This window comes from Lepidochelys kempii, chromosome 6 (genome assembly GCF_965140285.1).
Source record: "Lepidochelys kempii isolate rLepKem1 chromosome 6, rLepKem1.hap1, whole genome shotgun sequence".
In the NCBI taxonomy this organism is placed as follows: Eukaryota; Metazoa; Chordata; order Testudines; family Cheloniidae; genus Lepidochelys; species Lepidochelys kempii.
The window spans coordinates 51,824,712-51,851,240 of NC_136385.1; the positions used below are offsets into that span (position 1 = coordinate 51,824,712).

At 43.6% G+C, this 26,529-nt stretch overlaps 1 protein-coding gene across 2 annotated transcripts in view; it reads right to left on the bottom strand.

Moving 5' to 3' along the window:
* Positions 1 to 4,273: 4,273 nt before the first annotated feature.
* The window catches only part of FBXO3 (F-box protein 3), a 59,847-nt gene continuing 37,591 nt past the window's right edge, over positions 4,274 to 26,529 (bottom strand). Inside the window, exons 11-13 of one of the 2 annotated variants that reach the window (XR_012159383.2) lie at positions 11,917 to 11,994; positions 6,531 to 6,727; positions 4,296 to 4,362 (exon numbers count right to left, since the gene is read on the bottom strand). The gene's annotated coding sequence lies outside the window, so the exon portion shown is untranslated. Of the gene's footprint in view, positions 4,363 to 6,530; positions 6,728 to 11,916; positions 11,995 to 26,529 lie in introns of both variants that reach the window. The other variant, XR_012159382.2, reaches the window with a different exon arrangement.

The window sequence follows — 26,529 nt, forward strand, 5'->3', positions numbered from 1 at the left end:
CAATGATTCATATAATGTAGGGATGAAAAACACCCATGAATCATCTAGTGTGTTGTCTCTTTCATGGTAGTATTGTTCCCTACTGTAAATTGTTAGTTTACCCAGACAAAAGGGTTAGTCTGAAGCCTGAAATTAGATTAGTAACCCTCATCATTTCCTAATGAAGTGGCCCTTTCCCAGCACAGCTAACAGCTCTGGAAACACTAATTGATTGTATGTAGCCTCCACTCCCAGATAGACTGCCTTGTGAATTACTTAAGGTTTCTCATTTCCCAACATAGGATTCTTTCCTAACTGTAACAAGCATTCTGGTAAATAACCATACTTATCTCAGAGTTTTGTTTATTTTTGTCCTTTTTTAGTAATCAAAAATCACCATCATCACTCACGTTCTGAGTGATCAGATAAATTCCAGAATATCTTAATAGCTGGAATCATTTTGATCAAATGAAACTAAAACCAAACTGTTCTATGTTCTACAAGGAATAATATGGTGTCTTCATCTACCTATAGTTATGGCAGCAAAGCAGAAGTATACTGGTCACCATGGGAGACTCTGGATACCACAGACCAAGGATCTCAGGAATAGAAATGTCTTTGGTAATTGACTCCCCTCTTCCCCAAGGCAAGTAGGATAGTACACCCCTAAGGAAGCAGGGGAAGATTTGATATTACCGAGTACAGATTAAGAGGGAACCCAAATATAGTTAAAGCACCAAGGTCTATCCCCATCACTTAGTGATCCAGTACAGTAGGCAGCAAAATCAAGGCTGTGTCAAAAGCCTTTTTTCCATGTACAGAAAGAGCATTTTTCATGCAATATAGTATATGTTTTATTAGCGGCAATAGTAATAAAATATTGGCAGTTATAAATGTTGCACAAAGAAGGTCTACAAGTCTATTTCTGAAACATCCACATTTGGAAGCCCAAAGAGTTAGTTGCATTTGCTGAATCTGTTTCCAAGCAGAAACTAATTAAAGCATATCCATACTGGAAATTTTGCTAGGTGTGCCCTTTTAAACTCAACTGTTTTTTAGACAAAAATATCAGGCTAAGGCCAGAAAGTTGCATACAACTCTGAATATACAAAGTTTTCTGTGCAAAGGACCTGCTCAGCTCAAATCTTTATTATGAAAGCCACCATAAGCAGAATATAAAATATACACAAGATGCTGTAGCAGCAACTACATGTACCTGCATGCTCATAGAACTCTATAGAAAGGCAGGGCATTCCTTACTTAAAATGCACCCTCAATTTAATTTTTACTGGCTTCATAATTCATTTGCAAAACATAGCTAAACATATTTCAGCAAGAACTAGGATTTCAACTATATTAATAAGATCATAAGAAATTTTACTTCTAAACAACAGCAGGAGAATTCACTGGCTGAAGGATAATAAAACATATTGGAGAAGAGAGAAAAACATAATTGCAAATTCATAGAACATCAAGAAATTACAATTTTCTAGCATTTAATATGTATTTTTCCATGTTTTTTCCATATACAGCTTTTTCTAAAAGATGGTATTTTCCTCCAAATTTGGCATCACAGAATGTTCTACCTCTCTCTGACTGATAACACACAATGTGCCCCTTTTTCCAGACACCTGCTGACAGTAATTTATCCGAGAGAGAGCACTTTGTGAAGCAGGATTTATAAATCAGAGGGCAACACTCCACCACCCCATAGTTAGAGAACTGGGAAAATATTTAGCAATACCAACAGAAAAAAAAATATGTTTATCTTTTTATCTCCAGATTAAAAGCAGAGCATCCAGATCATGGTCATCACAGTCGCAATGCTGAAGGTTGTTTTACTAACCACTGTGACTGGACTCTTGTTGCAAAAGTCCTTTTGACAGCAGTGGAAATCAAAGTTGTCAGCACCAAAATCATCAGCAATCTCATTCATGTTGCATCGGGAGTGTTTCCAGCAGGCATAGGTTTTCAAATCAGCTTTTTTAAAAAAAAAAAAAAAGTAAAAAGGAGAGTTAGAAGCAGAATACCATACTGTCTGTTTCTCTGTAGAAAGAAGCAGAATCACTGCCCTGGTCTGAACATGCCCAGTTCTTGTCATTCAAACTACTTTCAACGTGTTCTAGCATTCTTCTCTGAACACACACTATCAACATGCTGGTGGGAACACAATATGTGAGGCGATGACATGTGTGTCGTCAGCTCAGTATTAAATTGAGATATAACTCAAGTATTCCCTCTAACTTAATGTCTACACACAAATATTGAGCTCAACTGAAATAGTGCTTTAAACTCGAGCTAGTTGGCCCATCAGGGATTTGGTTTGAATCTCAAGTGTTACTGTTTCTCAAGCTAATAATGCAGTGGGGATGCAGTTATGGCCAACAGCTTGAGTTAGCACAACTCATAAGCTACACAGAGTGATTGGGTTAGCAGCTGAAGTGTTCATTCCAGGTTTCTCTTTGAAAGAACTATTCATTGCTGGATAATGCCCAGTTTGTGCTCAGTTCTCATCACAGAGTCTACAGTTCAATGAAAACACTACATAGAATAGTCTCCTTTTCTAGTTGTGCCAGTGAAGTTTCCTTCATGCTCATGGATTCACGAGCTTGCAGCTTCAATACATTTTGACAGTGACAGAACTGGGGGCATTTAAAGATCCCCCATTATCACAAGACACCATAGTCAGTCCCTATTTTGGAAATGAAGAATGAAATGGGGGTGAGGAAGAGGGAGTGTGTGTGGTGGAATCTAAAGATAGTAGAAACATATTTAAGTTTGGCAGTCATTTATTTTACAAAAGGAGTTAGGTGTTGTCTACATGAGAAAGTTGCACTAATTTAAAAAAGTGAGATGTTCAACTGATGCAAAAGGATACATGGAAACTCTGTATAGTATTGATTTAAGAATGGCTTATTTCAATTTTAGTTTTCTTAAATGAATACAAGAGTTTCCACACAGTCTTTTGAATCAGTTTAACTGAATCAATTTAAAATCTCACTTTCAGTTAAAATAATGCAACTCTCTCATGTAGACAAGCCCTAAGTTAAAGGCTCCATTTACAGCTCACCATATGATCTCCCAGCCATTCTTGTAGGAATCCCAACCTACAAATTGCAAGAGGCAAAGCTACCGTTTGGTTTGGGCAGTGTGTGATCTCTGACAAGGTAGGTTGTTTACCCCAACAATTCTGTCCCTTTAAAAAGTTAGGCGTGGAATAAATCCACGTCCAAAAGAAACTTCTAGTCACTGGCTTCCTTTAGTTTATGCTTAAAGAAATAACAAAACTCCAGGTTAGCTTGCTTCAATCAAGCCCACAGTGATAGCTCACTTACTGAGTATATAGTTTTATACAGTCTGGCCAGCTGCTTCAGTTCTGCGCTTCTTTCTCAGAAAGAACATTCTCTCTCAACAGTCCTCTCTCTTCTGAAGGAATATCATTTATAAGAGCTCAAATCCATGCCAACTGAACCACTTACTGCTTCTCAGTGCCTCTTAGCATTTCCTTACTACCAGGAAGTATAAGCCATATAATGGAAAATATATGATTAAGACCAGAAAACAGATTTTTCTCCTATGAGGTTTCCTACAGTTCCTCATTCCTTGATATTTCTTTGCTGATTCTTAGAAAAGGTGAAGAATAAGTGCAATGTTTATGTCATCCACACTTGGCATTCAACACATGGAAAAACCTTGTTTCTCCAGGCAGATTCATGTTTTCAGGTCAATAACTCCTATGATAGATTATATATATTTGGCTTTTTACTATTCTGCAATAATAAAGCATGCACCCAATGTTCTGGGTGCTCATGACAATTTTTGAAAGAGATAAGTGGATATGACATTCTGGGGTCAGAAAAATTGGTTCATTTTTTGAAATATGCTTTGATTGTTCTGAATTTTTCAACCATAAGTTTATTTTAAGTGAAGTATATTTATGCTGAGAACAAATTATGTGAAGTGCACTTTATCCACTACAGTCTTATGCTGCCTTGCTGTTAATTCATTCACTTGGACTACTTCAATTTGACTTTTTTATGTACCTGGATATATGACAAATGTTGTATATCAGATACACAAACCACTAGTTATCTTCATCAGGTGCTCAAAAAAACAAAGTGTACTGATGATCATTCTCAGCATGTAATTCAAATGGACTACATTAACAAACCTGAACTATATTAACAAACCGGAGTTTGACATTTCCAGACTGGAAATGCACAGACTTTGAATGAGTTAATTTTTCTGTATTTATTTTATTCTGTGGGATAGTATACATACCAAACCTGATCTGTAAGCAACTATCATCTCCATGGGTGCAAGTAGCATTGGTTGAACACAATGAAGGACTATTTGCACAGATGTAACACTTCAGGGCATATCCTAAACACAAAAATAATATTTTATCATTACATAGGAACCAGCAGCTTTCCTAATACAAATTCAAAATGCTCATAATGAAGGACTTTTCAATATCTGTTAGACCAAACCATTTCAAATCCTCAAATAAAAAAAAAAAAAAAAAAAGACTGTTCTTCTCTAAGTACTGCAAGAGCCTCTTAGGCCGCAAATTATTTATGAGTCTCTTAATTTATCAGCCCAAGTTCAGGGAAACAGCAGCTGCATTTAAATAAAGCAAATTGGGACTGCGTCCAACTGCTGCAATGCACAGACTGAGCCTTAAGCTTTACTACCCCAGGGATATTAACCTGAGTTTCCTACATCTTTGTTTTACTGGTGACATTGATGCAGAACTGCTTATCCTTTTAATCAGGCTCTTTGTCCTTTCCCTCTCATTGCTTCTTGCCCCACCCCTCAACCCTTCTTTCTTTCCATCATTTTACCTCTTCTGTTCCATGAACTGACTCTCTTCCTACTTTTTTCCCCTGTCGTGAACTATGCATGTTCTCATAAATCTTCAACACCATGCTGGTGACATCTTTTCCTAATCCTGACTGCTAGTACACTCCCTTCCTATCATTAACCTCCTTGTATCTCATGCTCTAATTTCTTATTCCTTCCCCCCCCCCCCACTCATCTCTGTTCTCATAAATCTTCAACATTCTAGAATATCTGTCCTAATCCTAACCATTAGCATCCACCTCCCTCATCTTCCCACATCATTAACTTCGTTGTCTCTTATGCTCTTTTTTCCTTTACCCTTCTTGCTCCCATCTCATTCTATGTTCCCACTGAAATATATGCTACTGATTTTTTTCAAAGAAGCAAATATGTGTCTGTCCATCGCTGCCTCCTGCTAAATGTAATATCAGACTTGCTCAAATGTGTGTGATTCCATCTTTAGGCTGTACCCTAAAACAGCTATAACCCCTCATACTATGACAAAAATGAATGTTTCTAGTTACCATTTTAAAACTAGAAAAAAATAGATGATAATGACACATCCTTTTTTGAAAATCTTGGCTCAAGTGCATTTGTTTTTGTATAACAAGTGTGCTTCAGGTGAAACCTTCTTTGAAACAGACCTATTTTCCCCAATCCTTGCTTGAATCCTTGAGCAGAGCCACGGAGAGAAGGAACTGTGAGACAGCAGTAGCCGATATTTGTTACACATGTAATTGAAGAAGGCCAGTCTATCGTCTTGCATTATATCTTTAATTTTTGTTAATCCTTTTGCTATCGAAATCATTTTAAGCATGGAGTAGGCCTTAATCCTGAGGCACGGGTTATCCATACTGGTACAACAAGGATCTTGTGTGACAAGCAAGATTGTTTTTTTATTCCATATAAGTTGCATGATAAGCCTATTTATTTGAGCAAAGAGCAAGGGGAAGATCTTGAAAGGTAACAGACTAAGGATAAAGTCATTCCTGGGCAAATATTCATTTTGGCTATTTCTATTCTCCCTGATAAAGATAGAGGGAGGGGACACCACTTTTCCATGTCCTTGGAAATTTCTTTTAACATATAGTTTATAAAAACAATTTTGGGAAAATTAGGACAAATTTAACACCTGAATAAGTGATTACCTTGCACATTTGAAATGCAAAATGCTGAAACTGAGAAGAATACGGTCTTTTGGATATATCCATTGTTTGTGATTTATTCCAGTTAATGCAAAAACCAGAGATCTTTCAAAAAATATCAACTACATTCAATAGTACAAAAATGCCATCAGCATATAAACTGGTTTAGTATTCTTTCCTGTTTATAGTCATACCTTCAATGACTAAGTGCTGACCTATGTACATTGCCAGCGGTTCGAGAGAGAGATTAAAAAGGAGGGGCAGGAGGAGACAGTCCTGTCATATGTTTTTTTATAGTTGAAATGTGAGAGAAGTAATTCCATTAGTTGATAATGAAGCAAGGGGAGAGTTGTGTAATACACTGACCCAATTCAGGAATATTGGTCAAAATCCAAATTTTTTAGAGCAGCCATTAGATGAGGCCATTCAATCCTATCAATGGCTTTCTCTGCACCTAGAGATAAGGTGATATGTGGGGGAAATCTGACATCTGAGCTTGTTGGATCAAGTGATGTTGGATCAAGTTGGATCATCAGCAGCCAGTCTTCCTTCAATGAAACCCACCTGATCTGTGTGTATAATTGATGGGATGATAGTGTTCAGTTGTGTTGCTAAAATTTTTACAATTATTGTGCTATCTGTGTTCAACAGAGATATGGGGTGGAAGTTACCACAGTTGCAACCACCTTTGTTCTTCTTAATATTAAAGTAGTTCTCATGTCATGAGACATGGTTCCTTTTTGGAATGTTTCAGTAAAGACCTTTGAAAAAAATAGAAGATACCTGATTATAAAATGTTTTGTAGAAATCTAACAGAAAGCCATCCATCCCAGGGGCCTTGCTAGAATTCACATTTTTATAACATGTTTGATTTCTTGTGATAGCTTTGTCCATATGTGACCTTGCACTCCATAATGTTTTATGGAAATATGCTTATGAGTGTGAATATAATGTAACTGGAATATGCTTTATGCAAAAGGTCTCTTGTGTGTTCATCCCATTTGTATGAATGTATCATTCTTGTATCTGAAACTAGGAATATGAAGTATGGCTCTGAGGTCCTATTGTAATTATGCAAAGTGTGGGCCATTGATGGTGGTTTAGAATCTTGATGGCTCCCATTGACTAGGACAATTGGTTGTAAATGGCTCTGTTTACTTGCAAGCCTTCCTGTGAGTCAGCCCAGGAAGAAGGGAGGCTGGGGTTTCACAGCACATGTGACCATGTCACATGATGCTGGAATCCATCTTAGTTCTGGTACTTTTCCATTTAGAAGGAGGGGTGGGGATCCAGAGAGATAAGACTCCCGCCTTGGACCAAAGCTATAAAAGAGGGTGGAACAGGACAAAGGGGGCTGCCAGTCATGAGAAAACCCCTAGTTACCACCTGAGCTGGAACTAACAAGGACTGCAGCAAGAGAAGGAATTGGGCCCAGACTAGGAAGGAGTCTAGTTTGTGAAAGAAGCTTATTGGAACATCTCCGAGTGTGAGATATTACCTGTATCAGTTTCTTAATGTATTAGGCTTAGACTTGCATGTTTTTGCTTTATTTTGCTTGGTGACTTACTTTGTTCTGTCTGTTATTACTTAAATCCTACTTTTTATACTTAATAAAATCACTTTTGTTTATTAATTAACCCAGAGTAAGTGATTAATACCTGGGGGAGCAAACAACTGTGCATATTTCTATCAGTGTTATAGAGGGTGGACAATTTATGAGTTTACCCTGTATAAGCTTTATACAGAGTAAATGGCTTTATTTGGGGTTTGGATCCCACTGGGAACTGGGTATCTGGGTGCTGGAGATAGGTGACCTGCTGAGCAGTTTTTGGTTAAAGACTGCAGCTTTGGGGCTCAGAGGTAAATTCAGCACGTCAGGTGACAGTCCCAAGGGGGTCTCTGTGACCGAACCCATCAGATTAAAAACAAAATTTAACTTAGGGTATTAAAAGGTAGGCCTTCAGTAAAATAATCAAATGTATTAGAGTTAAATTAGTTGTCTGATTTATATAAAGTTTGATAGAATTGCTTAAATTGATTATGTATATAGAAATCATAGAAGTGTAGGACTGGAAGAGACCACAACACGTCATCTAGTCCAGTCCCCTGCACTCAAGGCAGGACTATACATTAACTAGACCATTCCCGATAGGTGTTTCTCTAACCTGTTCTTAAAAACCTCCAATGATGGAGATTCCACAACCTTCCTAGGCAATTTGTTCCAGTGCTTACCTACCCTGACAGGAAGCTTTTCCGAATGTCCAACCTAAACCTCCCTTGCTGCAATTTAAGCCCCTTACTTCTTGTCCTATCCTCAGAGGTGAACGAGAACAATTTTTCACCCTCCTTGCAGCAAGCTTTTACATACTTGAAAACTATTATGGCCCCCCTCAGTCTTCTTTTCTTCAAATTAAACAAACCCATTTTTTCAGTCTTTCCTCATATTTTCTAGACCTTTAATCATTTTTGTTGTTTTCCTCTGGACTTTCTCCAATTTGTCTATATTTTTCCTGAAATGTGGTGCCCAGAACTGGACACAATACTCCAGCTGAGATTTATCAGTGCAGAGTAGAGTGGAAGAATTACTTCTCGTGTCTTGCTTACAACACTCCTTCTGATACATCCCATAATGATGTTCACTTTTTTTGCAGTAGTGTTACACTGTTGACTCATATTTAGCTTGTGATCTAACATAACTTCCAGGTCCCTTTCCACAGTACTTCTTCCTAGGCAGTCATTTCCCATTTTGTACTCCTAAGTGGAGTACTTTGCTTTTGTCTTCATTTAATTTCATCCTAGTTACCTCAGATCATTTCTTCAGTTTGTCCAGATCCTTTTGAATTTTAATCTTATCTTCCAAAGCACTTGAAACCAGGTTTGTGTGGTCTGCAAACTTTATATGTGTACTCTCAATGCCATTATCTAAATCATTTATGAAGATATTGAACAGAACCAGACCCAGGACCAATTTGCCCTTCCAGCTCAATTGTGAACCACTGATAACTACTCTCTGGAAACGCTTTTCCAACCAGTTATGCACCCACCTTATAGTAGCTCCAGCTAGGCTATATTTCCCTAGTTTGCTTATGAGACAGTCATGCAAGACAGGAAAAAGAGAAATCCTGTGGCCTTTGTACACAAGGATTTCAGCTTTTCTGGCACCATTCATTAACATTACTTTATCATTGAACTTCAGCAGCTTAAAGATGATGGGTTTGGGCTTGTCAGACTCTCATTGTCTAGCACCAGGCCTTTGATGAGCTCTTTCAGTATCTAAAAGGAGCAGCTGTCCATCCAATTTAAGTATGTCAGGGAGCAGTTTCTGAAGAAAGCTGATAATATCCTTCTCCACTAGACCCTCAGCAATGCCCAAGAGGCAAAGGTGTCTGTGAGAGCCGTAGGGCTTGTCTACATTACCTGCTGGATCAATGGGCAGCAATCAATCCAGCAGGGGTCGATTTATCACATCGCCAAGCACTCTCCCGTCAACTCTGGTACTCCACTAGGGCAAGAGGCGCAGGCGGAGTTGATGGGAGAGGGTCAGCTGTCAACTTACCACAGTGAAGACACTGCAGTAAGTAGATCTAAGTATGTTGACTTCAGCTACGCTATTCACATAGCTGAAGTTGCGTAACTTAGATCGATCCCTCCCCTAGTGTAGACCAGAACTTAGACATCCTATTTTTCTTCCAGTTTCTCTAGTCTAAGCTTTAAGGAGAAAGTTCCTTCTTTAATTTCCCTGGTTTCAATGGCAGTTTTTTGTAGCTCATTTTCCATGTGAGTTATATGGGGTTTTACATCACGTGTATCTTTACAGAGGCCACGAAAATCTTTTGAGATTGAATCCAGTCTGTCTGTGAGGAATTCTTTCAGTGCTGTAATATTCTAGGCTAGGTCCTGCTGGGTCCTGGCCGTGTAGTCTCTCCTTTCAGTTGCTTAAGTGATTCAGGCCTAGGTCTTTTGTTGTCTCTCATTTCTCCATTGGCATCCATATTCAACAGTTTGAAATTTATCCATGGGATTAATTTAAACTTTAAGACAGAAACTTATTGCCAGTTTTCCAGGAAAGTAAGGATTAAAGATGAATTGATATGTTTTGAGTGAGGAGGTCTGAGACTGGGCAGCCATCCTCCTCACAGGTACCATGTGACCCGCTGCTCCCTCCCCACCCCCAAATCCTTCTTGGGGGACAAAACAAAACAAAAGCCAAAACCCAAATTTCCTTTCCATAAGCTGTCAAAGGAAAAGAGAGAAAATCAAGCAAGAAGGAAAAGGATGGGAAGGGCCAGGAAGACTGGAGCAGGAAAAGTGATCAATGGCTCCATGTCTAGTTGGCAGCCAGTATCAAGTGGAGTGCCCCAAGGGTCGGTCCTGGGGCCGGTTTTGTTCAATATCTTCATAAATGATCTGGAGGATGGTGTGGATTGCACTCTCAGCAAATTTGCGGATGATACTAAACTGGGAGGAGTGGTAGATACGCTGGAGGGGAGGGATAGGATACAGAAGGACCTAGACAAATTGGAGGATTGGGCCAAAAGAAATCTGATGAGGTTCAATAAGGATAAGTGCAGGGTCCTGCACTTAGGACGGAAGAACCCAATGCACAGCTACAGACTAGGGACCGAATGGCTAGGCAGCAGTTCTGCGGAAAAGGACCTAGGGGTGACAGTGGACGAGAAGCTGGATATGAGTCAGCAGTGTGCCCTTGTTGCCAAGAAGGCCAATGGCATTTTGGGATGTATAAGTAGGGGCATAGCGAGCAGATCGAGGGACATGATCGTTCCCCTCTATTCGACATTGGTGAGGCCTCATCTGGAGTACTGTGTCCAGTTTTGGGCCCCACACTACAAGAAGGATGTGGATAAATTGGAGAGAGTCCAGCAAAGGGCAACAAAAATGATTAGGGGACTGGAACACATGAGTTATGAGGAGAGGCTGAGGGAGCTGGGATTGTTTAGCCTGCAGAAGAGAAGAATGAGGGGGGATTTGATAGCTGCTTTCAACTACCTGAAAGGGGGTTCCAAAGAGGATGGCTCTAGACTGTTCTCAATGGTAGCAGATGACAGAACGAGGAGTAATGGTCTCAAGTTGCAGTGGGGGAGGTTTAGATTGGATATTAGGAAAAACTTTTTCACTAAGAGGGTGGTGAAACACTGGAATGCGTTACCTAGGGAGGTGGTTGAATCTCCTTCCTTAGAGGTTTTTAAGGTCAGGCTTGACAAAGCCCTGGCTGGGATGATTTAACTGGGAATTGGTCCTGCTTCAAGCAGGGGGTTGGACTAGATGACCTTCTGGGGTCCCTTCCAACCCTGATATTCTATGATTCTATGAAAAGTGCAAGTCCTACCCTCTTTAAAAATAACCCATATCCAGTTCACACACTGAGACAGACAACTATGAAAAGCCTCTTTTAAAAATAAGTTTAAAATTTTTTAAATTCACAATTAAGATTTTTAAATAAAAATTTAATCTTGACCTCCCCAATGGATGATCCATGAGATTTCTTTAGCAAATTTTACCACACCATCCTCCTGATGGCAACATTGTAGTTGTCTACACATCTGAAAACTTATCCTATGAAAATTTTAAATCTGCTTCTACTAAATATTTCCAGTTTTTATCCCTTTGTCCCCTGGCTACCTTCTGCTGATACTATATCAATGAAACAGAATATTTTGTTCCTATACTGCTATGGGACGTTCACTGTATGCCTGCATTCTTGCTTCAGCTTGAAAACATTCTGTTACAGAAATCTACCTCCACCCCTGAACCTGCCCTCACCGCAGAAAGTGACACTGAAATGCTGTACATTTATATAAACTGCACTGCTTCCCCCGCAGTTTGTGTCTATAATGACAAATTCTATCCATGACCACACTGTGCACCTGTTTAATGTGACATTGGTATGTATGTAAGAAAAGTGTTAACGCAGAACCTCCAGGACACTTACCAGAACTGCAATAAGCAATCAGAACAATGAAGACAGTGAACAGGATACAATTTATTTTGTTCATGTTTCTTCCAGAATCTGGAAGCAAGAATAAATGAAAAATGGTTACATGTACCTTAGTTTATAATATTTAAAACCAGAAAAAGTTTTGATTAAAAAAGAGTAAGGTCTAGTAGTCTGAACACATGCATCAGGAGTCAGGAACTCCCAAATTCTAATCTTGATCCCAACAGACTATTTCTATGGCATTGGGTAAATCACATAACTTCTATGTGCTCAGGTTTCCTCATCTGTCAAATGGGGATAATACTCACCTACCTTACAGAAGGGACGTAATGAAGGGTAATTCACTGGTATTTGATACAAAGCTTATTGATATCAGAAGGCTTTGGACAAGTTCCTTAATGTTTGCAAAGTACTTAAGATATCGCATCTGCAAAGAATTATTGGATACTACATATGGATGTGGCAGCTATCTAGGAAAGGAACACTAGATCACAGTGTCACCATGAGGCAGCTCACAGACATGCTTGATTTACTGATTTCTGTTCTCTGTGTTTTCTATTTTTTGTTTATTTTTCTATGCTTAATAGCCCACCCAACCCATACTAGACTTTTCTGTTGGAGCATAATGCAATTCCTTTTTGTAGCACAACTCTCCCTACCTCTTTGTCTCAAGCTGTTATACTTGAACAGCCAAAGTCACAGAGCAGAAGCCCAGGCACTTCTTTAGGAGCATATATCATCTTTTCTAAAGGCACAATTTCATAAACAGGCTTTTAAAGCTCAGTACAATACCCAAAAAACAAAAGTGGGAATCTGGGGGCAGCTGCACAAATCTATCCCTGAGGAAACTTTGCCAAAACCAATGGAGTTATAACACGGATGAACTTGGCACAGTATATCCAGGCATCTGCAAAGGGCAAACCAGAGACATAATTTTGCAATTAGAATCGTATATTTTATGACCCTCCATGTCTTTTCATCCCTCCTACAAGAAGATTGTCAAACTCCCTCCATTTGAGTGAGTGCTTAATTAAAGTCTTGTAAATAGATTCCTACTGTACACACTAAGGATATTTACACACACAAAAAAATTAAATTAAAAAAATGCATTTGTGCAATATTAAGACTGCACAGTTAAAAAAAATACAATGTGAGAAAGTAAAAAGGCAAGGTTCCAGTATCAGTATCTAGGCCATACTACACATACACTGTTTTCTATTCCTGTTTTGCGGGACACATATATAAATCATAAATTACGTACCATAAAGACTACAGAAAATGAAATACAGTGTGGCCAAGGTAATGTCTCTACTGTAATCTTAATTTTGGATTTTGTGACTTTTTGTGATTTGAAACTGCAACATAAAAGTTGCATTAATGCAGATTTTTTGCATTTAATAATTTAAGTGGACGTATAATTCTCTTGATTGAAAGTAAAAAGAAAAGGAGGACTTGTGGCACCTTAGAGACTAACAAATTTATTTGAGCATAAGCTTTCGTGAGCTACAGCTGACTTCATTGGAATGCATGCAGTGGAAATGCATATATCAGCTTATGCTCAAATAAATTGGTTAGTCTAAGTTCCCACAAGTACTCCTTTTCTTTTTGCGGATACAGACTAACACGGCTGCTACTCTGAAACCTGTCATTATGCAAGGCACTTGATTGAAAGTGTAGTCCACATAGCTAGTATTAGCACTTATTTTATTCAGCAGTAATGCAAGGAACCTACAGGCCTGTATCCTGTAAGATATTGGCTTCAGCAGTTCACATAAGGCTTGAGGCCTATGAACTTTGGCATAGATAAATGTCCCAGTGGTCACGCCTAAGTTTTGGGGAACTGGGAATAGGGTGTTAAGGGGAAGTTTGTCCATAACAACCCCAGGAACATGAGCTAACATCAGCTTTTGGATATTTTAGGATAGACACATCTGCAGATGTCTGATCACAAGAGTGCCATGGCAATGAACTGACATATATGATAATAAGTTGGGATCATTAATATACTAACCTTTAGGAGAAGGGCACTCCAACATTAGTAGGGTGAGGAAATACAAATAAAGAGGGGAGAAACCTACTGAATATACATTAGACAAAGTGGTGTCAGCGTAACGTATTATAAAAGTTGTATCCCAGCCTTTGTACGGGGGGAAACAGATGTAGCCCTTGAATGATGGCCAGTGGTGATCATGAGGAAGGTGATGGTGATGAGGAAGATAATGGCCTACATTTCCTGTTGTTTTGCAAGGGACAGTGTGAGTATATGGATGTTCAGATGTACATTCTATATTACCTCTATCTACCATACTGGGTTATAGTGTTTATGACTTTGCGAAATGTATTAATAAACTATTGTAAATACAGAAAGGCTCCTAAAGTGTGAGTGTTGCATCGGGGTTCCCAACTAAACAGTAATTTTAATAATATGGGGCCTGATCTTTGGACAAGAACCTCTCAAACCTCAGAGTTTCTTAAGTAATCAATATAATTAATACACAGTCCATAGATCGAGCTACAAAAGTTCTAGGATTTAGATATAGTATGTAATATTTAGTTATGTTACATAGCAGCTCCTATATCAGATTAGTTCAGAGATCTATTTGTTCAGAAACAGGATGCTAGACAGCAGCCAATACCACATGTCTATGAAAAGACCGTTTTATGAATACAATTATGTAATAGCCTATTTCAGAGGAAATTTCTTCCTAAACCCATGGAGCTGGTGGCTGGCTTAAGTCTAAAATGTGGAGGGTTTGTAGCCCTTATAAAGCTATCATATCTAGTACAATTGTAGATATGCTTCTTACATATATTAAATAAATGTCTTTTTGGAATCCTACTAAACTTTTGCCGTCAACGGTCTGGTGCCAGTCAGTTCCACAGGTGTACTAGGAACTGTACACTACAATAAATTCAGTAAAACAATCAAACACAAAAACAAACAAAACAATGTTGAGCTTCCCTAAAAATGTGCAGTAGAATCTGTTCCCCTCTAAGAGGGAACGCATAAAAACCACAAAGATAGCGTTTCTTTGAAAATGTCAGATGTAATCTATCAAAGCCAGCCATGCATTATTTTTGAGCTGGAAGAATTGACTTTGAAAAGACTCTCTTGATCTTGAATATCTATTGAGGATAGCAACATGTCACAAAACACTAACCTCCCTTGTTCTCCTAGGTCTCAGTTTCAGAAATCACTGCCATAGAGAAGAAGCCAAAAAAAAAAGAGTTTTCTAAATCTAAATCATTGGTCAAAAATTATGCATGAGTCACAAATCTTAAAAGCAGAAAAAAAAAGGCACAGAAGACAATATAATCAGGAGAAAAGAAAAACAAGGGCTTATTTCAAACTGTTGCAACAAACACTGTGCCAAGTGATACATAACCATGCACTTCCTTTCCAGACAGCAATACTGTACTAAAATCACAGTCTTGCAGTAAAAACTAAGCAGCATTTTATTTTTCCATTTTCTAAAAAATGTAAATACATTTTAAAAAACCCACTAAAATGCCATATACGTTATTTCACAAAACGCAAAATTGAAAGATCATTTTGTACAGAAGCACCTTTGTTAGTGCGTTCTGAAAGTCTGCCATCAGCAGCTGCTCTACAAAATTAAAGCAAAGATACTGGAAAACTATCCATTTCACTAAAAAATTCCAACTACTTGGATTTAGGGCTTGGCTACACTTGCAAGTTAGAGCGCTTTAAGGCAGCCCCAGGCACCCTAGCTCCTGAGATGTCCACACTGCAAGGCATGTAGAGCACCTGGACTCTGCAGCTGGAGCACTTCTGGTAATCCACCTCCACGAGAAGTATAAAGCTTGCTGCGCCCCCGCTGAAAGGCCCGCATCAGTGTGGACGAGGTGTTGCATTATGGTGCTGTGATTAGCCTTCAGAAACGTCTCAGAATCCCCTGAAGCCAAGTGGCCACTCTTCTCATTGTTTTGAACTCTGCTGCAGGCATGTGGATACCCCTTTCAAAGCTCCGTTTCTGACAGCCAGAATGCTTATCTGCTCCGGGACAAAGCAAACCATTAGTGTGGAATGCTGCTGTTTGAGTGTGTGTGGGGGGGGAGGAGGTCTGCTGCTGTCTGAACTTACTCTCTGCCCCTCAAAACACACTGTCTCTCCCCGCACATACACACAGCACACTCCCTGTCACTCTCCACCCCCCATCCCATTTGAAAAGCATGTTACAGCCACTTGCACACTGGGATAGCTACCACAATGCACTGCTCTTTGTGGCGTTGCAAGAGCTGCTAATGTGGCCATGCCAGTGCGCTTGCAGCTGACAGTGTAAACACTGCTGTGGTCTCCGAAGGCTGGTTTAACTCCCATCTCTCTACATCTGAAAGTGTAGCCATGCCCTTAGTAGATGTTCTCTCTCCGTAGCAAAAAAAACCAAAACACACAAACAAACAGGACATCTGACAAATCTGTTCATTTATTCCTTCTTAAGTATGTTGTCAAGTGGCTGCAGCAAGAGCATATTCAATACAAGCTTTGCATATAGTGTCACAAGCTTCTTAGTCAAAGTCACAACAGGAAAAAATCAGTAGCTTGACAAAGAAATTATGCTTTTAAATATGGTGAAAGTAGAGAACTGGTAATCAGTACCCTTTGGTGATAGCCTCTGCACTGCCAGTGACTCACTGTTTGACCCTGGACAAGTCATTTTAGAATGATTTCCCTTAAACTCTCTAAGGAGGGGTCTATTTTCTGCTCTGTTGTGAATTCCTGGCTTCTGATAGCCCTAATAGCTGTCTCGGGTGTAGGGAGGGACTCCTTCCACCTCATTCCAAGAGAGACACTGCTATTTTCTGCTGAATAGGGGCAGGAGATTTCCCCTTCCCCACAGCTGCTTTTTTACCCTCACAGTTCACTTCTGAGACAAGAGCTATATTCCTTTTTGCTAGGGTTATTACATTAACACAGTCCATAGTACTTTGGTAATGATATGTTGTCTGTGTCCAATCAACACATCTGCTGCAATGCTATCCAGTATGCCAACATTTAGAGTACCTTGTATATCTTCCCATTCCTGTTCTATTTAAGCTCAAGGCACAGTAATTTCAAATTTTCCTAATGCAAGGAGTCTTACATTTTTTCCAGGGAGCATACCAGCTTCCCTAACCAGATTTGTTCTGACCAGAGAAATCTGGGCACCAGTAGCTCACCAGCCTTGGTAGATTTGCCATTAGCCTTGGCATCTTCAATAAACTCTTTAACAATCTCCAATGGATCAGACCTTACAAAATTCACTGGGGCCCCTTCAGGGAGCCTCCTGGTTCCCAAGTCTAAGGCAGCAGGTGCATTAACTTGGAGTGACAGGGGTTTGTATTTGGATTCCCCTGGCTTAGGGCAATCTTTTCTCATGTGCTTAGTGCAGCCATATGAGTAACACTTTCTTGGACTGTCCTCCTGTGATTGAGGCCTGTAATTATGATTACCCAGAGGGGATCAGTTGTGGGGACTCTCCACCACCCTTGCTTTTGTCAGGGATAAGACAGAGACTCTCTCTCTTTACCCTGGGCTTCTGATCTTCTCTCTGGGGTTTGCATTCACTGGATGCTCTGGCTTGTACATAGGAAAAAGCAAAATTTGCTGCCTCTTGTTCCGTGCTAAGGGATTTATCCCAAATGGGCACCTTGATTTTTTTGAGCATATATTCAGGAAATGTTCCTTTGCAAAGAGGTCAAATAACGGGTCACAATTCTCTACCGCTTTTCCCTTTTGCCCACTTTTTTCACTGAATCACATATTTTATACACATATTCGCTAGGATTCATCTTATGCTTTTTGAGATTCCTGAATTTTAATACACTTCAAGGGTGATTTGAAACTTTGCAACACAGTTTTTGAAAATCCATCATATTTCAAAGCATCTCCCATCTCCATCTCACTAAACATATGCAACACTTCTCCTGAGAGCTCTGAGATAAGCAGGAGAACCCTCTTATCTTTTGGAATCTTATGCAATTTGCAAATTCTTTCAAAAGTGGTGAGATATTTTTCAACACCATCTGTTTCTCTGTATGTAGGGGACAGTTTGCCCCAGTCGGGTGACCTTTGGGGAGGACTGATCACTGCTTGAGGGTTTTCAATCTCTCCTGCACCTTGGGTTCATGCTCCCTCACCTCATGCTTCTGCTTCTTAGCTCCATGCTCACTGATGGTCAGTCGTTTCTGCTACCTTTTCTGCTTCTCAGCTTTCAGGGCTCTCTGGCGGACTGCTTCTTCCTCTCTCTGGGGCTGCACGTTTTCCATCCTCCAGTACCATTTATTATTCCTTCTCTGCTATTTCTAGGTTTTTGGTTAGGTCTGCTCTCTGCGAAGTCTGTATCTCCATCTCAGCCAGTGAGAGTTACATGGCTGTCTCACTGAGAGCTGTGTCTTTGCCATCATGTTCTTTCGGTGGTCTATTATGTTTACTCATCTTACACCTTCTTTTGCTGTATTTCTCTTACCCGAAATAAGCAAACAAAACAAAACAATAAACTAACCTTTTTTTTGGTTCCCAACCTTCTCCCTTGTGAATCTCTCAGAATCTAATTTTTCAGTGCTTGGATTGTGATTGTTCGCTAACCAGACAACTGTGTGTAAATCCTTGCCATGACTACACCAACGTGATGCTCCCCAGGGGTAACCAGGGTTGTGAGGCATCTCACCACTACCTGCCCTTAGTGTGAAGCAGTCTTGTCTGTGCCTGCTGTGGATCAGCTCCCTGAAACCAACAGCCTCTGGCCGCACAAGCACTGTCTTCCACAGCTCCACAGACCTTGCCATTTCAGTATAGGCTAGTACCAAGTACACCAACCCCTGAGTCCTTGGAGCACTCCCTGCAATATTCAGTCCCAGTCACTACTGGCACTCACAATAACTGCCAAGTAAGCTACCTCCAAAGAGACAGTGTACACACAGCTTGACTAATACAAGGTCCTTTATAACATTTCAGCACTGAAATACATGTACAGTAAAAACAAGCATAAATTTATTCACAAAGATTAAGATTTAAGAGATACTGAAAAAGGATAATGAGTGGAAACAGAACTGGTTACACATGAAACAAAACATAAAATAAAGTGGTAGGTCTACACTTATGAATGGTTACCATTCTTATTTAATAAAGTAGATCTTCTCCCAAGGATTCAGTGTCTTTGACAGAGCAGCTGGTTTTCAGTCAAAACCAGGATCCAAATTTTCATGAATATCCACATGCCCTAATAGGGAATTCCTCAGCAAATGGATACCAACATGGCTTTTTGCTTCTCCTTACATTTCCCATAATTCAGTCTTTTCACCCCAGAGTCAGGAGAACAGCTCCTTCCCTCCCCCCGCCCCCCCCACCAGCATTGTTTGTTCTCCAATGTGTTGGCTGCAAGTTGTCTTCATATCCTCATGTTGACTTGAAATGCAAATGCTTACTCTACATATGAACCTAGGCAGACATGTGAATATACATTCCTCTGTCTGCCAAAACCAGTTTTTCACCTCTGCTGAGGAGTAACACCTTGATACTAACAATAAGGATATATTTTCAGTACATATACATGTCTTCTTAAATATAATCAGTACATACATTTCACAATAATATGAACAATCAGCATGATCTTGACTTTCCTTTAAGATCTCAAACAACATTCTTTATAGATAAATATTATGAAAACAAAGTGTTAGATGTAGTGAGTTTGTCAAGCCCGATAAGAGTTGCTGTTACAGAACAGTAAACCCTTTTCCAGTTGGCATCAAGGCGTTCTTAGGGCCACAATAACTACACTAGGTTTTCTATTTAAAGCAGCCGATCACTGACTGGTCCCTGTTTGTTTGTCTGCATACAGTGCCAAGCCCTAAGAAGGTTTTCAGATAGGTATCCTGAAAAAAATCAAAGGACCTGTCTTTCAGCACAATAATTTCTGTAAGAAGAATGATTCAAACTTGCTGAGGAGAGTGGGGGAAGAGAGAGAAGAAACACCTCCCAAAAGAAAAAGTCCTAGATTACAAGCTCCCCCAGTTTGACCATAGAGAAACTGATAGCTCTGAGCATTCTTCTCAGCAGCAGCATGACCCTCCCTTTTTTTATATCAGTGGCTGCCATCTGTCACTCACAGAGCTCTAAATTGTGGCCCTCAAGAGTACCTATCAAGAAAATGCTGTATCTGATAAATGAAGAGCTGTTCCCTCAGTGCACACTGTGATTTTTTTTAACTGAAATGTTTGACTCAGTCTCATCACTACAGCAAGGAGGTAAAGGACTTACCTTCTGGGCTGTGGGAGCCCCAAGGATGGCAATACAGGAGCTTGACTGGCTGAGTCTGAGCCTGAGCCTAAGAAAGTGCATAGTGAAGGACTGCTCCCCTCCACACACAGCTTCCCAAGGCAGTGCAGGTCAGGGAGAATGGAACACACACATATATAGATAAAGATCATAAGCTGAGAACCAGCAACTAATTAGGATTCCATGTGTCTCTGCCGCAGCCCAGATGAGAGCAGGCCCAGATGAGAGCAGTCTCATGGCTGCTCTAACTTGTACCAGCTGCCTGTGAACCATAGGCTACCTGAAGACACCCAGGGGACAATGCATATTAGCCTTTTTCCTCCCACAGAGGGGACATGGTTTCTGCTCCCTTTGTGCCAACAGCTTCATCTGCCATTTGTCATAAGTATCTGGGGAAAAGTAACGAGCTTCTGCGTTGTCTGTCATAGTCTGGGAATATTTTCCTTTAAGCCTAACCCCCCCCCCCCCGCCACCACCACCTTCCAGAAAATCATGGCTCTGCCAGGAAACTGGCAAGACCATTAGCACAGTGGGAACAGTATCAGGGAAACCCAAAGTCCCAAAGAAATTAATTCGCTTTTTTACCACACCAGACCCCGTCACAGTGCCATAGTGCTGCTGACGCTGCCTTCTCACTGCTCAGCTCAGAGATAGGCCAGATTCTACAGAGACGTAGCACAGTGCAGCACTGAGCCAATGCTTCATCGGTGTCAGGCAGGAAAATATGGAGTAAGAGACCCAATGGTGGGACTCAGATTGTTCTCCCTCCTACCACAAGAATAACTTGAGAGAGCCCTGCTCAGCCATAAATACCCACCCACAATCCAGCCAACCCCTCCTACTACTTCAGTGATCCCCAGACTTCAGGGTCAGGCCCCGCCCCTTACCCACGTCCACACCCCCCGGGAGCTGGGGCCAGGAGCAGGGCTGTGGCTCCGGGGCTAATGGGGCCACAACTGGGGTTGAGTCTTGCGCCAGGACCAGGAGCGGAGCCCCGTCAGAGGCTTAGGCTGGGGGTAGAGGCCAGGAGTGGAGCCGAGTGGCAGGGAGCTGAGCTGCGGGTAGAACAGGGCTGGGTAGTGCTCCCTCCCCGCCTGGCCTGCACCCCACCATGCCCCCTGGAAGTTCCTCCATATCCCCATAGTGGGGAAGGGGGGGCATGACCCACAATTTGTACGACATCAAGAGTGGGAGTACCCAGTGCTTAATTTCTGCCATGGCTTGCCAAGGCTGATCTCCAGCACCTGTAGACTTGGCAGTTAATAGCTAAAGAGCCCTGTGCGGATACCCGCTTTATATCCACAGATGCAGATATCTGCAGTTATAAAGCAGATATCTGAGGAACAACAGGACTCTTCTGGGAACAGCAGTGGCAAAAGCAGCCTCACATCAGGCCACCGCGTCCAGGAGCCAGCACCCTGCGCAGGCAGCTCCTCTGGCATGGCTTTACCACTCCCAGCCCTGCCCACTGGGGCACTAGGCTCAGCAACAGCTGTCCCTGGTTGTGCTAGTCCAGGAGTGTGCAAGCCGCTGAGCCTGGTACTCACTCCAGTGGGCGGGGCTGGGGGCAGTAGAGCCACACCAGAGGAGCTGCCTATGCAGGTCACTGGCTCCTGTGAGTGGCAGCCTGAGTGCGGCTGCTTTCACCTGCCGTTCCTGGTCGAGCCCTGCAGCTTCTCAGATATCCACTTTATATCCGCACATATAAATCTGGTTTCCGCGCAGGGCTCTATCCATAGCCCTGGCACCTCTGGGCTTGCTGCATCAGTTATGAATGTAAAAAAATTTAATTACAAATTAAGCACTGGGAGTATCTCCCCCTCTGTCAGTTCAAGGGGACCCCAAATCGCGTACAACTGTGTCTGAATCGCTCCTTTATGCCTCAGAAGAGAGACTGTAGAATGGGACAGAAAAGGCACTGAAATGAGTGTGAAGATGAGAGAGGAGATGGGGTGATGGATTGGGAAGGGGTGGAGGAGAAGGGAGAACAGTGGAATGAGGGTGAAGGTGAGGGAAGGGGCTGGGGGAGGAGCAAGGTGGGTGACAGAGGGGCTGGGTGGGGAACAGGGGGGACAGTGGAATGAGGGTGAAGATGAGGGAAGGGGCTGGGGGAGGAGCAAGGTGGGTGACAGAGGGGCTGGGTGGGGAACAGGGGGGACAGTGGAATGAGGGTGAAGGTGAGGGAAGGGGCTGGGGGAGGAGGAAGTGGGGTGACAGAGGGGCTGGGTGGGGAACAGGGAGGACAGTGGAATGAGGGTGAAGATGAGGGAAGGGGCTGGGGGAGGAGCAAGGTGGGTGACAGAGGGGCTGGGTGGGGAACAGGGGGGACAGTGGAATGAGGGTGAAGATGAGGGAAGGGGCTGGGGGAGGAGCAAGGTGGGTGACAGAGGGGCTGGGTGGGGAACAGGGGGGACAGTGGAATGAGGGTGAAGGTGAGGGAAGGGGCTGGGGGAGGAGGAAGTGGGGTGACAGAGGGGCTGGGTGGGGAACAGGGAGGACAGTGGAATGAGGGTGAAGGTGAGGGAAGGGGCTGGGGGAGGAGCAAGGTGGGTGACAGAGGGGCTGGGTGGGGAACAGGGGGGACAGTGGAATGAGGGTGAAGGTGAGGGAAGGGGCTGGGGGAGGAGCAAGGTGGGTGACAGAGGGGCTGGGTGGGGAACAGGGGGGACAGTGGAATGAGGGTGAAGGTGAGGGAAGGGGCTGGGGGAGGAGGAAGTGGGGTGACAGAGGGGCTGGGTGGGGAACAGGGGGGACAGTGGAATGAGGGTGAAGTTCAGGGAAAGTGTGGCTAGCTTGAAGGGAGGTGGATGAGGCAGGGAGCCAGGCTCCATGTCCGCTCCCCTGCAGCGGAGGTAGCTTTTCCCCCGTGCGGGTCTCTCTCTTCAGCCCCTCCCCACAGAGAACTTTCTTCAAGGGCCCTTGTTCCCCGCGCAGGCCCAAGGCGCCCCTCCGCAGCCCCGGTTAGCCACAGACCCGAGCGGGAGGCAGGTCCTCCCCGCCGCAGCGCCTCTGCGGCACGCGCGCTGCACCTCCCCACCGCCTCCAGCCTCCCTTCTGCACCCGCCTCACCCCTCTGCAGAGCGGGGGCGGCTGAGGGGAGGGAGGAGTCCGCAATCTATCCCTCCCTTGGAAAGGGGGCTTAGGCCCTCCAGAAGCGGGGAATAAATATGGGCAGGTTGCCGGCTCAGCAGCAAAAGGGACAAGGGAGGGGGAGGCTCTGCTCCAGCAGTAAAACAGCCTCTTCCTCTGCACTGGGGGGAGAGCAATCCATGCCCCCGGTGGCAGAGGGGAATAAGGAGAGCAGATCTTGTGGGTTGATGCAGCAACCCCCTACCCCCATCCCGCAATCCAGCCCTCTAGCCGGCATGCATCTCCTGAGAGCGCTGGTCGCCGCAGTTCCTCCGCACTACAGTACGCTCCAATAGCCTCCTACCTGCTCTGAGCTTGCACCTGTCCAGCTCCCCGCTCACTCTGCCTCCCTGCTAGATTCACGTCTGCTGGAGAAAGCTCTCCCAAGCCAGCCCCTTCTAGCTCCGTCAGCAGCACTCAGCTTCCCTGTTGGCTTTTGTTCTGACATGGGGAAAGTGAGATGAGAGGGAGAGGAGCAGAAAGCCCACCCTTTAGTTCCCCACACTCGCGTCGCATGGTAAGTCACTCCGCAGTGTGTTCGATCAGGACCTGTGCTCTCCCTTTCTTTTGTAATGGTTTGCATTAGAGCTTGCTAAGTAGAGTCGTGTGTTTATGTTATTTAAGCGAGGTTATCTTTCCCCCTCTACACTAAACAAACAGGGTAAGCCGCTATTTGGTTCAGTGAGTAGTTCTGATCCCTTTATGTGGTTTCCTCAATCCTTGCCACCTATTTCCAAGCTGTCAATGAGTCTTAGGGAATATTTTTTTCACCTCCTCTGCCTCTTGTAATTTGCACCTGCCCTCGAGAAGTGGTATTTTGACTTTGGGCTGGGGTTGGAGCCCTTCTAGAAGCTCCTGCTCTGCCCTGGGACTATTCCATTTACTCACATTCAGCATCTTGGTTAAGGAGCCGAAAAAGTGAACAGCAAATACACGAAGTTCATAGATGATGTTAGTACATCTTAAAGGTGAGGGGGGAAATCCTAACGGTTGAGAGATTCCTGTAGAGGATATAATGGAGTGGTTCTCAATCAAGGGTACAGGTATCCCTAAGGTTACACAGAGCCAGAGGTGTCTAGGGGGTACATCAACTCACCTAGATATTTGCCTATTTTAACAGGCTACATAAAAAGCACGAGCAAAGTCAGTACAAACTAACATTTCATACAGAATGAAATGTTTATACTGCTCTATCTACACTACACAAGGAGATGTAAGTACAATATTTATATTCCAATTTATAATTATATGGTAAAAAAAATTTTATTTTTATGTCTGACTGTGTAAGCAACTAGTTTTTAAGTGAGGTGAAACTTGGGGGTATGCAAGACAAATCAGAATCCTGAAAGGGGTATAGTCTGGAAAGGTTGAGAGCCATTCAACATAATGAACAAGTTAGCCATCTACAAGTGTAGACATCAAGGCTGGAGATGTAGCCTAGTACACAAGGATATAACTACAAGTAATAGGATGAAATTAAGCTATAAAAATTTACGCTGATAGTAAATTAGATAGGCTAAGGGAAAGCACCCCAAGAAAAGTAGTGGAATCCCATAAATTGGAATTTGCTGGGCAAAAAACTAGAACAATTACTTGCTCAAAACTTCTTTAAACACAGAATTAAAAGTTGACCACACAGTGCCCTGTACCCTTCCGCAACACTGAGTCCAGTATCCCAGCATAACATTAGTCAACGTCAACATTAGCCAGTGTTTAGAATAGGGCTGCGTTAGGGGTCCCGTTCCTGATGCTCAGCAACTTCTTCCGTCATGCGGACATTGATGAGAGTTGTCGCTACCTGCTTTTATTTGGTCGCACTCAGTCCCATTAGCCAGGAAGCAGTGGTGCTGGAACATTTTTGGTTCTAGGCACCCACTTCCCCACTTTCCCCTGGGTGCTTGACACCCACACGGCCCCCGGCTCCACCCCCGCCCCAACTCTGCCCCCATTCCAACCCCTTCCCCAAATCCCCACCCCGGCCCCGCCTCCTTCCCGAGCCCACCAGGTTCCAGCTCCTCCTCCCCCCCCAGCAGGGTGCCAAACAGCTGTCTGGCTGCGGCTGGGAGGAAGGGCTGGGAGGTAGGCAGAGAAGTGGGGACAAGGCATGCTCAGGGGAGGAGGAGGTGGGACGGGGGGGGGGTGAGGGGAGTTTGGCTACCAGTGGGTTTCCCCATGCGTATTCCAGCCCCAGAGCACCCACAGAGTTGGCGCCTATTGACTGTCTCTCAGAGCGGGGGACCCGGACAGGGGTAAGGGGGCTGAGGCTGTGGCCATAGCTAGGGGCAGGTATGGAGCCAGGAGCAGAACCCCTGCCATAGGACCAGGCATGGGGCCCTGAAGCAGAGGTCTGGGAGCACAGGGTGTAGGCAGGTGTGGGGCCAGTGGACACAACCCAAGCCCCAGGTGCCCGAGAGCAAAGTCCTACGTGGAAGGACACGAGTAAAGCCCTGAGCACAGAGCCAGCGTCAGGGGAGCAGGGCCTGGGGCAAGTTGCCAGGGATGGCAAGTTATATGGGCCCCTGGCGCCTGGGCTCCAGCAAATTCAGGGCAGGGGGGTGGGGCTGGCTCTACCAATGTTCAGGGCTGGGTCTCGCCTCCGGCCCCACCTGCTGCCCCCACGCGTCCCTGCCTGTCCTGGGCAGCGGGTAGCTATCTCTGCACTGCGCTCTCTCACTGGCCCCTGGATGCTACAAGGGAGCGATACTGGGGGCAGGCTAAGGCAGCTGCAGCACTGGAGGAGGAACATGACAGTGCCCCCACCCCGCAGGTGACTCGCATTGACTCCGAGGAGGGAGAGGAGGGAGGGCTTATCCTGGCTATACCTCCTGAGCAGCAGGCCCGGGGGGCTTGTCCTCCTCCCTAGCCCCCAGCTCCAGGACAGCCTGCCTGCTACACCTCCAAACTCGTCATCCCCAGCCCTGCACCCAAACCCACACCCAGCACCCTAAACCCTTATCCCAGCCCAGAGCCTGCACACAGCACCCAAACTCCCTCCCAAAGCCTGTACTCCTCCTGCACCCCAACCCCTGACTGTAGCCCAGCCCCCCTTCCAGAGCCTGCACCCAATTCCCAAACTCTCACCCAGAGCTCACAGCCTTAGGCTGGGCAGGAGGGGAGGGGGGCAGGACTTGGAGCCGTTCTGGGTACCACCAAAAATTATACAAACCTGCTGCCCCTGAGTGGAGCCCCCGGCCTGGGGC